This window comes from Macaca thibetana, chromosome 9 (genome assembly GCF_024542745.1).
Source record: "Macaca thibetana thibetana isolate TM-01 chromosome 9, ASM2454274v1, whole genome shotgun sequence".
NCBI classification, from domain to species: Eukaryota; Metazoa; Chordata; class Mammalia; order Primates; family Cercopithecidae; genus Macaca; species Macaca thibetana.
In genome coordinates this window covers 124,359,567-124,372,156 of record NC_065586.1, presented here as the reverse complement: position 1 = coordinate 124,372,156, position 12,590 = coordinate 124,359,567, and the positions used below count along the sequence as shown (strand labels likewise).

The following is a 12,590-nucleotide window of genomic DNA, read 5'->3' as shown; positions in this document are numbered from 1 at the left end:
TCATGGACCATTCCGGAGCCATGCCAGAAAATTACCCTTGCTAATTACAATGAAATAAAGAGTACTTCTGTGCCAAGCAGCAAGCCTATGCTATCTCTACAGCAACTGTCAGGGAAAAAGCAATCCAGAGTCGCATTAAAAGAGAGAACTGAAAGTATTGTGCTCTCTCAGGAAATTGAAAGAAAATTCACATCTTTACTTTTGTCTGCCAGCAGATGTCTTTACCTTGGAGGATGTCCTTTCTGCCTGCAGATGGGTCAGGTAGCGGAGGGCTGGCTCAAGCCAACAAATGCACTTGAATTCCCCGATTCTCCAATCTCTCTGAAGAATACTTAATCTTAATGATATTTCTTGCAGATACACATTAATTCTGCATTGTTCCAGTCACAGAAAATGCCATCTTCTTGGACGATGGTATTAACAATTCACTTCATGTTTCTGTTTCCAAGATTGAGTCTTTTTTTCTTTTGTTAGGGACACTACTTTGTCGCTGGGGTGCCAGGCTTCCTCAACCTCTGCTATCTCCCTGGGTTCTGGTGTTCTCCTGTCATTACCTGGTGGCCCCTCCAAAGGCTTTGCATCATGCTTTCCCTGCCCATGGCATTAAAATGGCCCTGGTTATTCCTCTTCGTGCCAAGAGCAAGCTGGAAACCACCTTGGTAGCCCTCAGAATAGACCACAACTGCCCCCCTCTTCTTAAGGGCCTTTGCAACGATGATCTCCAATTCTAACTTCTTTGTGCCATTCTAACTAGTCCCTTCTAACAAGAGGCAGAGATGCAGATAGAGACAGAGAGACAGAGACATACAGAGAGAAAGAAATATCACCATAAAAAAAAAAACAAACAAAATTCCGAGACGCACCAGGAAATACTCAGAATCTTCACTAACCAATTTGCAAGTCTTCCTTTCCTGGTATCTTAACTGCTTCAGGGTTTTCTCTCAGCCAAGGAGCTGTTCAGTACAAAACAAAAATCATAAGAAGAGCATCGGTAACAATGCAGGACAAATTAGCAGTCAATGAGCATAATTTGTATGAAGCTCTCTCTGATTAAGAAAATAATACTTTGTTGCCTTCATTTCACAAAATTATTCCAATAGAAGGCTGCATGGAACAGAAAATCCAGTGCTGAATCATGAAAGGCAGTGGATCAAGGTCTTTCATCTAGGAAATCTTTAGCTAAAAAGAGAGAGAGCGAGAGAGAACATCAATCAGATATTATTTCCAATTATTTTTCAAATTGGAACAGAGAAAGAAAACACACACACACATAAGCCTGACATGGTGTTACTTGAGTTTGTTGCTGGAAGGAAAGTCCTTGCTTATATTGAAGTAAAGTTCTGAAAATAAGCAAAGAACAGATTTATTGATTTTGGGGGAGTCTGGGTGTAAAAAAGAGAGAGAATAAAGAAGTGCTCTTTGCCCGCTCTGTCCAAATGACATCCCAAGTGGCCTCCCTAATGGTGGGGGAGGGGAGGGGGCAGGTGCCTACCCGGGCACATGGACAGAACTGCCCTTAGGCTAGGGCTAATGGTATTGGCTGAGCCCTGCTGTAAGCCTCTCTTTTCTAATAGCCAACTTTCTATGTGCGAGAAGACAGACAGATATTGATTGGTCCAAATGCCCTTGAGTTGACAACATCTGAAATGAAAATCCACAAGGCTAGCACAAACTTTCTGCAAGTTCAATTTCTAGAATCTGATTATGACACTGGACTGTGAAATCATTCACACATGTAAAAGGCCTCTCTTTTTTGTACCCCCATTTGGCACTTGTAATTGGAGGGAGTTAAGTGGCTTCATCAAGCTTGTTATTCAAATATCCAACAGAAAGAGGCAACTGCAGGCTAATCTTGGGGTGATTAAAGGAAGAAACGCTCTCCCGCTGGTGCAGGGCTAATGTCAGCAATGAAATGGACCAAGGCCTCACGCCACTCCCCACCTGAAAAAGGAATTACACGCAGCTTAAATACACAATCTCTAAAAATCTCATGCACAGAGCTGCTTTCTGAGTTATTTCAGAACACCTACAGAGAAACTCATGATTTCATTACCCATGCATTTGGAGGGGATTAGAGCCCCCATTTTGTGGTCCCCATTACTCTATCACAATTAATTACTTTTTTCCTTTTCCTTCCTTTCCCAAATAAGATGCTGAAGCTGCAATTCACAATTGTTAAAGTCCTGGGAATAGCAAGGTTTGCAGTACTCTATCCAGCTCTTATTAAAACACGCCTCTGTATTCTACAAATTCCTCTTGATCAATACATCGACTGCAGTATAAACCTTAAATAAAGCACTATTACACTTGAAGTACGCACTGTTCTTGTCTTAGTAGGTTACTTAGAAGCATAAAAAGGCAAAACCTTTTGGAATTGGCATCTGGACATTTGTGCCAAGGAAACTGCAGATGGAATACACATTAAATTTATTCCATCATTGATTGGAAACGCTGATCCTTTATGGCTTCACGTTTCTTTCCTCATTAATCTTAGTTAACCCTCTCAAAACAACGCCAGCTTTGTCGGTCCAAGTATCTAAAACCCACCATGCAGAGAAGGCAGCTTTTTAAGAAGGGTTTGATTCCTAGCATGAGTAAATCAGCCAACAATCCCTGTCTTAGAAAATGCCACTGCTTTCTTTTTTAAAATATTAAAACAAGAAAGAACAGATTTCTGCACAACTCGGGGTTGGGGGGATAAGTGGAAGGCAGAAGAGAAGAGAATGTTAGCAGAGCCCAGTGGGAAGCCCATGGATTGCCAGAGAAGAGATGAGCAGGAAGCTCGTGGACTTGTTGCTACAGCACCAGCCACGGGGGGTCATTTTCAGCACACATCCAATGTCACCCATGACCAGAACCTGGCGCAGCCAAGAACTCTGCAGGTCAATGTTTCGTGACTTCTACAGCTCAAGGAGAGGTGCTTCCCAGTCAAATATACGTCTGGGGTTTGGGGATAATGCAATGGTTCTAAACACAAAAGGAATACTCTCAGATGTAATGATTGTGTTCCCTGCACCCTAATTTGGCTAACTGATATGATACTAACTTTCCATTTTTCTGCCAAACAGAAAGAAATGCCTGGAATCACTATTTCCTTGCCCACAGCAATATAGGGGCCTTGGATAAGCCTCATGCTTATCCAACAGCTGGCCCTAAACTGCCCTACTGCCCCTCGGAACAGGCCACAACTGCCCTGTTCTTCCTAACAGCCTTACAAGAGTGTGCACCAATCCTGACCTTTTTATGTCTTTCTTGCTGTTCCCCTTCTAACAAGAGACAGAGAGAAAGAGGGGAAGAAAAGAAATACTATGAAAACTTGGACACAAAATTCCTAAGGCTTCTAATTCTAGAAAAAATAGAGAATTCCTAGAAAGAAATAGTAACAATAACCACCTGTTTATTACAGCAAAAATTTTAAAATATTTAACAAAGGACACAAAACCCTCTCTGCTGCCATGCAGCATGCATTTAGCTTACTGCAGCCTTATGGATGGGGCTCCAGAAGGTAAAAGCCCTTTTTGAATCCATGAAAAGATCAACATCTGAATATATATTAAAGATAAAGTCTAAGTACGTCATAAAAGGCAGAAAAACACCAGCCTAACTTCTAGGTGGATGCAGGAGCCACTGGTCCCCACTGAGGGGACAGAGCCCTGGGGAAGGAGGTGCTAAATGGATTATGCTCACACTGCATCCACATAGGCCTGGTTTTAAATAGCGGGCTGTCTTATTGGAAGGGAAATATAAATCTCCCAACTCAGAAGAAGATGTGATCTCAGCAGAAAATGGAAAACAATAGCTGGAAAGTAATACCAGGACTTTCAGATGAGATACAAAAAAGTTAGTCCGCATATGATTTATCTTCATGCATCTAGACATTTGAAAACAGCTGTTCGGATCATTCCTGAGTACTTTGATTTAGAAAGGCCCCCACATGCCCAGAATCAGCCTGGGGCACAGGACAGGAACAGCGTTCGCCCTGGGACTGACTAGAACCCATCTACCCAGTCACTGCACGCCATCCCCAACAGAGCGCCATCTATGGGATCTGTCAGACTTCCCTCCCCTTCCAAGCAGAACTGAAGGGCAGTTAAGAGTCACAGTCCTGGCTCTGAACTGTGGCTCTGTCATCTTCTGCCCAAGTGACAAGCCCTCGAATTTCTGCATGCCTCTGTCACCTCCACTACAAATGGAGATTCTGTCTCCTACCCAGTAACCTTTTGGCCCTCAGAACAGCCCCCAGGATGCTCTAAAAGGCCACGCCCCTCCATCGGCACTTGTATTCTTCGTCACACTCTCAGCTCCGGATGGTTTCTGTCTACTTCCAAAGAAAGAGAAAATCAGCCATTATAAGAACAGTCAACAAATGAGCATCGAGATTTGAAGGCTGTTCCAAAAAGTGAGTTTGAATGTTTGAGCAATGCTCCACTTTGGTGGGGTCACTTAGGCTTCCAAAGTGACTCTGGAAAAGGTTACAGGTGTCGAGGAGCTCCGGCCTAGCTGCTTGCAAAGTCACCTCTCTGCCTTGACCTGAAAGTCAGAGCTTATCAGAAACACCCAAACATCTGAAAAATTCTTCTGTTTCTCCAACTGTGAACCAACCCACCGCCAAATGAGCGTGCCAGAAGACAGCGAGGATCCAATTACAAACCATTTACCTGTCGTGCCTGTCCCATTCATGAGGTCCCAGCTCTGTGGCCCAGTGTTTGCTCTGCTTTATGAGCGGCATTGACAGAAGGCCCTGCCCAGGCTGGGTCCTGATGACAGGCATCCCTCGTCACACTCCAGTGAACTCTTCTGACAGAGTCAGGACCCCTGGGGGCAGAATCCTGTGACCTAATTGAGTGGCAATCCCCTTTCAGCCATGTCACTGCCACCAGCAGGGCCCTGGGCTCTGTGTAGCCACCTCAGACAGTCTCTCCCCAAGCCAGGCTTGGGTCCCCATAGCCTCTCCTGGCTGAGTGAGCGGGAGCTGCAGTGTGGCCGGCTGCTCACAGCAGCTTGGTCCAGTTAAGCCCTCCACGCTGAGCCAGCTCCACACTGGGGACCAGGCAGAACCTGCACTTTGCCTTCTTACAGGAGAAAAACACTTTTTGGATTGAGGACAAAAGATCCACTGAAAATAGCCTTCCTGTATTTTCACATGAAAAAAAAAAAAAACAAAAAACAAAAAAACGTTGAAGACAATGAGCTTCACCAGATGCAGCCAAATTCCAGGACAGAACCCTCCCCACCGCCCCGCCTCCACCGCAGCCTCCTTCTGGCTTGTCCTTCAAAAAACAGAAACCATGGGTTTCTGTTTTTTGTTTTTTGTTTTTTTCTAATTTCATAGTAATACACACTTTTGGTAGGAAATTCATAAAAATGAAGAAAGAAGAAAAATCTAAGACATTTATAATTCTAATTCTTCTTCCCAGAATAACCACAATTTTTGGTATATTATTCTAATTTTTTTCCATGAGTGTAATATATTTTTTTTGTTTTTTAAAACAAAAACACAATTATACCCTACATGTCTTTTTTCGGTTATGAACATAGTCTGAATGACTTTCAAGCCTTTAAATATTTTCTTTTCATGGCATTGAAAGGGTGCAGAGTTGTAGCACTGTGTGTTTGCCCAAATAAATGCCATGTATTGAGATAAGTCATGCCATGAGGAACATCCTTACCAGCCCATGATTATTTCTTCAAAATTCATAAAGAAGGATAAATTCAGAAAGAACTGGTTTAGTTCAACTGACATGCATTTTTTTTTAAGCAGGAAAATGCTTTTAAAAAAATAAATATATAAAACAAGTGGCAGCTGAGAGCGGTGGCTCACGCCTATAATCTTAGCACTTTAGGAGGTCATAGCAGGAGAATCGCTTGAGGTCAAGAGTTCGATACCAGCCTGGCCAACACGGCAAAACCTTGTCTCTACTAAAAATACAAAAATTAGCCAGCCGTGTTGGTGCACAATTGTAATCCTTCCTCCTCGGGAGGCTGAGACTGAGAATCTCTTGAACCTGGGAGACAGAGGTTGCACTGAGCTGAGATTATGCCACTGCACTCCAGCCTGGGCAACAGAGCAAGACCCTGTCTGAAAAAAACAAAATAAGTGAATAAATAAAATGGCAACCTCATAAGTTAGAAACTTGCCACACTGTTTTTTGAAACACGCTCCCACAGGAGCTCCTTGATCTCCCCTCTGTGCTGCTAACACCACCTTTCTCAGGGGCCATGAGTGTGGCTGGCACTGTTTCTGCTTCTCAGTGTGGCCTCTGCAAGAACCACCACCCAGCATCACCCTGAGCAGAGCGACCACTTTGCTTACAGCATCTCTGCTTTGCTTACAGCATCTCCTCTCCAATGCCGGCGGCAGAGGAGCACTCCTTCTGGGTAGGAAGAAACCCCTCTGCCAGCCGTTACGGCCTCTGTCCAGGGTCAGCCTCCCCCTGTTCTGGGAAGCCTGCCCTCCCATCTCTTGGTGGAGATACGGAACCTGGGGGTGGGGTCTGCTCAAGGCAGGTGGGCTCCTGAGATTTACTTAAGGTGGCAGGGGTGGGTGGGGGGGAAACCCAAACTCAGTGTAGTTCAACCTGCGTCTCTCCATGGCCTCCCCGTCCCTCTGAGGGATGCTGCCCAGACCTGCAAGCCAGGCGTTCGAGGCGTCTTCAGGCATTAGAGACATCTTCAGTCTCTCTCTGTGCCTCTCTCTGCCTCTTTCACCAATCAATAGCTTGGCCACAAACCCCTACAACTTTCCCTTCAGAATATTTTCCCGGAGCTGGTGGTGTGATTATCTGGCACGCAGAGTGCTTGGCATGGCTCCTGGCAATACGCATTCCCCACAATTCTGTACCAATTGGCATACACATGTGTGTAGGTGTGCATGTAGATGGATGGATGTTTCCACGCACGACAGCCTTCTCTGGCTGCCCTCCTGCCCCCACTCTTTCTCTACCTGGACTCCAGGTTGGGGTGGGGAGTGGGAGGTTTGTTTTTTTTTCTTTTTGTTTTCTGTTTTTGTTTTTGTTTTTGTTTTGAGATGGAGTTCTGCTCTTTCGCCCAGGCTGGAGTGCAGTGGTACAGTCTCAGCTCACTGCAACCTCAGCCTTCCAGTTTCAAGCGATTCTCCTGCCTCAGCCTCCCGGGTAGCTGGACTACAGGCACCCACCAACATGCCTGGCTACTTTTTGTATTTTTAGCAGAGATGGGGTTTCACCATGTTGGCCAGGCTGGTCTCAAACTCCTGACCTCATCATCTGCACGCCTCGGCCTCCCAAAGTGCTGGGATTACAGGCATGAGCCACCGCACCCAGCCGAGTCTTTTAAGCTATCCATCTGAGTACTCATTCATCTGCTTAGACCTTTCAGTGGCTTCCTGTCATCCCCAGGGACAAGTCTCGAATTGCTCACACACCTTACAAGGTCCTCTCGATCTGTTCCCACCACCTCTCCAGGGTCACCTCTCCATTTTCCTCCAATGCTCCTCCCCCACTATGACCTCTGCACACTGGTCTAGACAGCACTGTCCACCATGTAGCCACTAGCCACACGCGGGCATTCAGATTTAAATTTAAATTAATTACAAGTAAATGAAATCAACATTCATTTTGATTCATATTGCAACAGTTCTTCTGTTGCAATAACCACACTGCATGCTCAGCTACCATCTTGGACAGCACAGAGGAAGAACATTCCCAGTGTGACGTTCCCTGGACAGTGCTGCTCCAGACCTAGAGAGTACCATTCAATCTCTCCAAAGAAGCATGGTCTCTCCCCTGGTAGTTCTGCCCCTACATCTAGGGAATCTGGGGAGACATCAGTGAATCGTTGTCAACATCAAACCCCATACTATGTTGGTAAGCATCATTCTTCTTAACGTATCTGGCTGGTTTTGTTCCTGAACTGTTTCATCAGTTCTTGGGCGAAAGACTCCAAGTGTAGTAAGTGGAACACCCCTTAGCCTGCCTGATGGCAAATTCCACTTTCTCAGTGTGTGTTTTCTAAAGCAAAGCTCCCTCCACCTATTTAATGCCCCAGTCTGTCCTTGCAGGTGTCCCCATCAGCCTAGGTGCAGGTGCATCACACAGGGTGCTTCATCTTTCTGAATACACCCTTGGAGCCCCATGACCCCCAGAGACTCTCCCCTTGTACACTCTGCAGCTGCAGCTGGAGCAGCAGGGGCTGGAGGGGTCACTGTCTCCACCACACAGCCTGATGCCCCTCCTTGGAGGCAGTTCCAGAGCCAGGCACAGCTTGGCCCAACACACATGGTCAACCAGACTTTGAGACTTGGAAGGGGGCCAGAAGTTCAGAACCCACCCAACTGGTGCACCCAAAACCTCATGTGACCGGCTCCCTCTTGTTAAGACGTGAAAGGCTCTACCCAATATGAAAGGAGGAAAAAGTGATCCAGGAGAGGAAACAAGCCAACAATTGCCATGCATTCATGCCTAGTCAGCAATTAGCACAAGAGAGCTTTCAGTGTCAACGCATGAAGAAGACCCGAGGGGCTGCAGCCAGGAAGGGGCCCGGGGGTTCCGGAGGTGAGAGCAGGAAGAAGAAGAGGGAAGGACAAAGGTGGAGGGAGTAGAGTCTGAATCCCACCCCGCCCCCCAGTTTGCTCGAGGCCCACCCTGTTCTGCCCACCTTGTAAGCAACTTCCACAGTGAACATTTTCAACACAAAAATATTAATAATGAGGCACCTTCTCAAGGATCTCCTGTGAAACTTGCCTTTGGTTAAGGAATTCCTAGCCCAGGAAAGCAGTGGGAATCCTGCAGTAAGTGGCTTTTTAAGATCAGCTGGCAGGGTCCCAGGAGGCTGCTCCATAGTCGATAAGAATTACTAAACATCATTGCAAAGAGTGCAGAGTAATTCCACGGACCAAAGAGAAAAGGAAGATGAAGTTAATTGGCACCAGAAGTAAAGACCAAACCCCAGACTTGCCATAGAGTATTTGCTGACCAGAAGGGCTTGGAGGAAATCTGAAGGAGGCCTGTGGGTTGCAATTATCCATTCTTTGTGGCCTCCGGAGGCCCTGGGTACCTTGGTGATCACAGCGAGAGAGTGGCTCCCATCTGCAGGACATTAACAGCTCCAGTCCATGGGCCTCTGGGAGTCCTGTAGAGACCAAATCACATGCATTATTGGAGGAGACAGCATAAGGGGGTGAGCATGAGGACAAAACTTACAGCTGTACCTTGCAGCTTCTCGTTGTAGAACTAGGAGTTCCTAGTACCCAAGGGGCGGCCACCACTGGACCCAGCAGCCAGTGGGGAGATGGCACGGGGAGAACCTTTGGGAGCCTCCAGTCCACTTGAGCTTTTGTACCTGGAACCACCTTTCTGGAGACGTGGGACAAGCACGGTGGAGATGTCACTGCTGAAAGAGAAGAGCAAGCAGCCAACCTCCTAGTCCTTCCCACCAAATGTTTGCTCCTGCCTGGGAGGTGACCTAATGCTTCCCATGCAGGGATGCAGCTTCTGTTTGCAGTGATACAATGAGATTTCACCACTCCTAAAGCTCCTTAGCCCTGTGCCAGGGGTTGTCATTCTAGATCCCACTTCCCAGGGCCGGCTCCATACCTGTCGTGCCTGGCTGAGAAAAGAGCTTCGCACGAGCATCGCATGGGTGCCTTTGAATTGCACAAGTCTCCTACTTCACACTTGGGCAATGGTCCTCAGACAGAGAATACTTTTGGTTGGGATATGAAGCACCTTTTTTTCCTCTCGTACAGTCCCTGGAGTGGAAGCGCACCATGGAGACTGACTTCATGCATTTGCCAGTTTCCTTCCTGAAGTTGACATAAAGCAGCATTTGGTTTTGATCCAACACAGAAAAACCTCACATCAGTACTGGAGGGAGTGCATGCAATTCATGGTTTAAAATGGAATAAAAACCCCAAATGAGGGTGTTTTGGCGGGGGGGCTCTACAGTTGGTGACAAAGGGCTTCACTTTAATGTCTAAGGACCACAAATTACACAAGCGGTGCTAGCTTAGGGGAGGCTGTCTTCTTCACACTGTGCTCCCTAAAGTACCTAGACGAGGCATTTCCATTCTATCCCACTGACTCAGGGACAGAAAAGAAAATCATCCTGAAAAACTCACTGACTTTAAGACTTTGCCATGCATACTGGTCACTGCCCAGTTATAGGGTCCAATACCAAATTGTCCTCAATTTCTTCCCCAAATACCAACCCATACAGAATTAAGTGGGCTCTATGATGCTAACACGGTTTGCCTTTACATTCCTCCCAAGGCACTCTCCCGTCATGAAGTGTGGCCGGGCAGTGGGGCTGCAGTAGCCACAGGCTGTCCTTGCTCCTGCCTGCCGAAGCCACTGGCTGCTGGCTGCCGCTGATCAGCCGGCCCCCAAGGCGATGGCTTAACAAGCCCCAGTAGAAGCGAATGGGAGGGGCTTCTCTCTTCCCTCTGCAAAGAAAATGAAATGGATAGAAATTATATTGGGAAGTCATTCCCACCCACCCACATCCATCATTACACAGGAATGGGTTGACAAAGGATCATGACCCATGTGAAGGATTATACAGCCAGACCCACGGCCGCCTCTTCCACCGCCCCCCCCATGCCACCCAATCATGTGAAGGATTATACAGCCAGACCCATGGCCGCCTCTGCCACCTTCCCCCGTCCCACCCAATCATGTGAAGGATTATACAGCCAGACCCACGGCCACCTCTGCCACCGCCCCCCATCCCACCCAATTTAAGAAATCCCAGTTTGCTTGAACACCATCTGGTTCTCAGACTCCCTATCCCCACACTCTCAGTTCTTCACCCCTAAAATTATAATAACCAGAAATGAATCTGCCAGAAAGCTTTAAGGATTAATCGTTATATCACCTATGAAAATAAACTGAAATTATTTTCTAAAATAAAAATGCTCTAGGAAGGCCGGGGACAGTGGCTCACACATGTAATCTCAGCATTTTGGGAAGCCAAGACGAGTGGATCACCTGAGGTCAGGAGTTTGAGACCAGGACCTGCGTAAAACCCCATCTCTACTAAAAATACAAAAATTAGTTGGGTGTAGTGGCAGGTGTCTGTAATCCCAGCTACTCAGGAGGCTGATGCTGAAGAATCACTTGAACCCAGGAGACGGAGGTTGCAGTGATCTGAGATTGTACCACTGCACTCCAGCCTGGGCAACAGAGCGAGACTCTGTCTCAAAAACAAACAAACAAACAAACAAAAACTCTAGGAAGAAAAATTCAAAAATCTCTCTCTCAGACTTTAGGTTAGGGCTAGAATGATAATTTGAGTTAGAGTATAATTGACAAAAGGAGAGTTTGTTGTTGTTGTTATTGTTTTTACCTTAATCTGGGTGGGATAAGTTAATAAAATTAAACATATTTAGAGGTAAAGATTATTTTTCTTCATCCTAAAGTGAATGGGAAGACAATAAAATCGTTTAAGCAAAGGGATGACATGATAGGTTTGCATTTTAGAAAGATCAAGAAGGGAGGCGGCCAGGTATAGGGAGAGCTATGCAGTGGGATGGGCACCCTCCACATCATTCCAGGCACACGGATACAGAAATTACTGGAACAGAGAGATGCCTGCCCTCACGGGGCTTACAGTCTAACTGGGGGAGACTGAAAACAAGCAAATTAATGAAGAAAGCATGTACACCAGAGTGCTGGGGAGGAAAATACGCAGGGAGGGGAAGGGGATCTATCGGGTGAGTGGGCACAATTTTAATGATAGTGCTCGTCAGTATCTCAGACCCTTTCCATATAGTTTGAGACTTTTATCAAGTTGTCATCCACGTGTTGGGGCCACCAGCAGTGGATGGAGGAAGGCACTGAAGCAGAAAGAAAAGCAGGGGCTGTAGGTCTCATGGCCACTGTGCTTGGGAGAGCAACAGCCTCAGTAAGAGAGGGACCATGACCTTCAGATCTAAAGCTGACCCCAGTGAACCCCAACGTTTGAAACTCACCTCCCATGCTGTCCCCATCCACCTGACCTGCACACCTAACTCCCTACAAACCAAAGGTCGTTAGGATGCCCATGGCCCACGGTTCACCTGGGGGTTCTGTCTCAACGTATTGAAGTGGTCAGCTGGCTATTCACTCCAGGACTCATTCCAAAGATGTTTATTGAACATCAGAGGTGCTTGGCACTAGAGTGGGGGAACCAGGGAAAGAAGACACGTTGGAAGAACACATTTAAACCACTGTCCATACTCCAGTGGGGGCACTGGAGGACAGACTAAAATACAATGTCAGTATCAGTGGACACAAGGAAAGAGCAATATACCAATTAAAGTCCAAATTCTTTCTGTCTAAGGCATCCACAGAAGCTTTCGAAAAGAGATGATATTGGATCTGAGGTTGTGAAGAATGAATACGTTTTTCAGGCTGAGAAGAGATGGAAGAGCATTCTAGGCAGAGAGAACAGCAGACGCCAAATCACAGAGGTGGGATAAGCCCAGATTGTCTTAGGATGACCAAGTGGTTCAGGGTGGCCGGAGCATGGGGATGTGGTCAGGAGGAGCAGAGATAAAACTGGAGGAGGATATTGGGACTGGGCTGTTACATCCTTATAGGCCACAGTAAGGGCCTTGTCCTTTCCTGCAGGTG

The 12,590-nt window shown here is 46.6% G+C and overlaps 1 protein-coding gene across 5 annotated transcripts in view; it reads right to left on the bottom strand.

The window, feature by feature from the left end:
* The window catches only part of LOC126962584 (peptidyl-prolyl cis-trans isomerase A-like), an 890,552-nt gene that overhangs the window by 13,599 nt on the left and 864,363 nt on the right, over positions 1–12,590 (bottom strand). Inside the window, exon 1 of one of the 5 annotated variants that reach the window (XM_050803806.1) lies at positions 10,695–10,707. The exons of 3 other annotated variants lie outside the window; for them this stretch is intronic. The gene's annotated coding sequence lies outside the window, so the exon portion shown is untranslated. Of the gene's footprint in view, positions 1–10,564; positions 10,577–10,694; positions 10,708–12,590 lie in introns of those variants that run through there. One more of the 5 variants, XM_050803805.1, reaches the window with a different exon arrangement.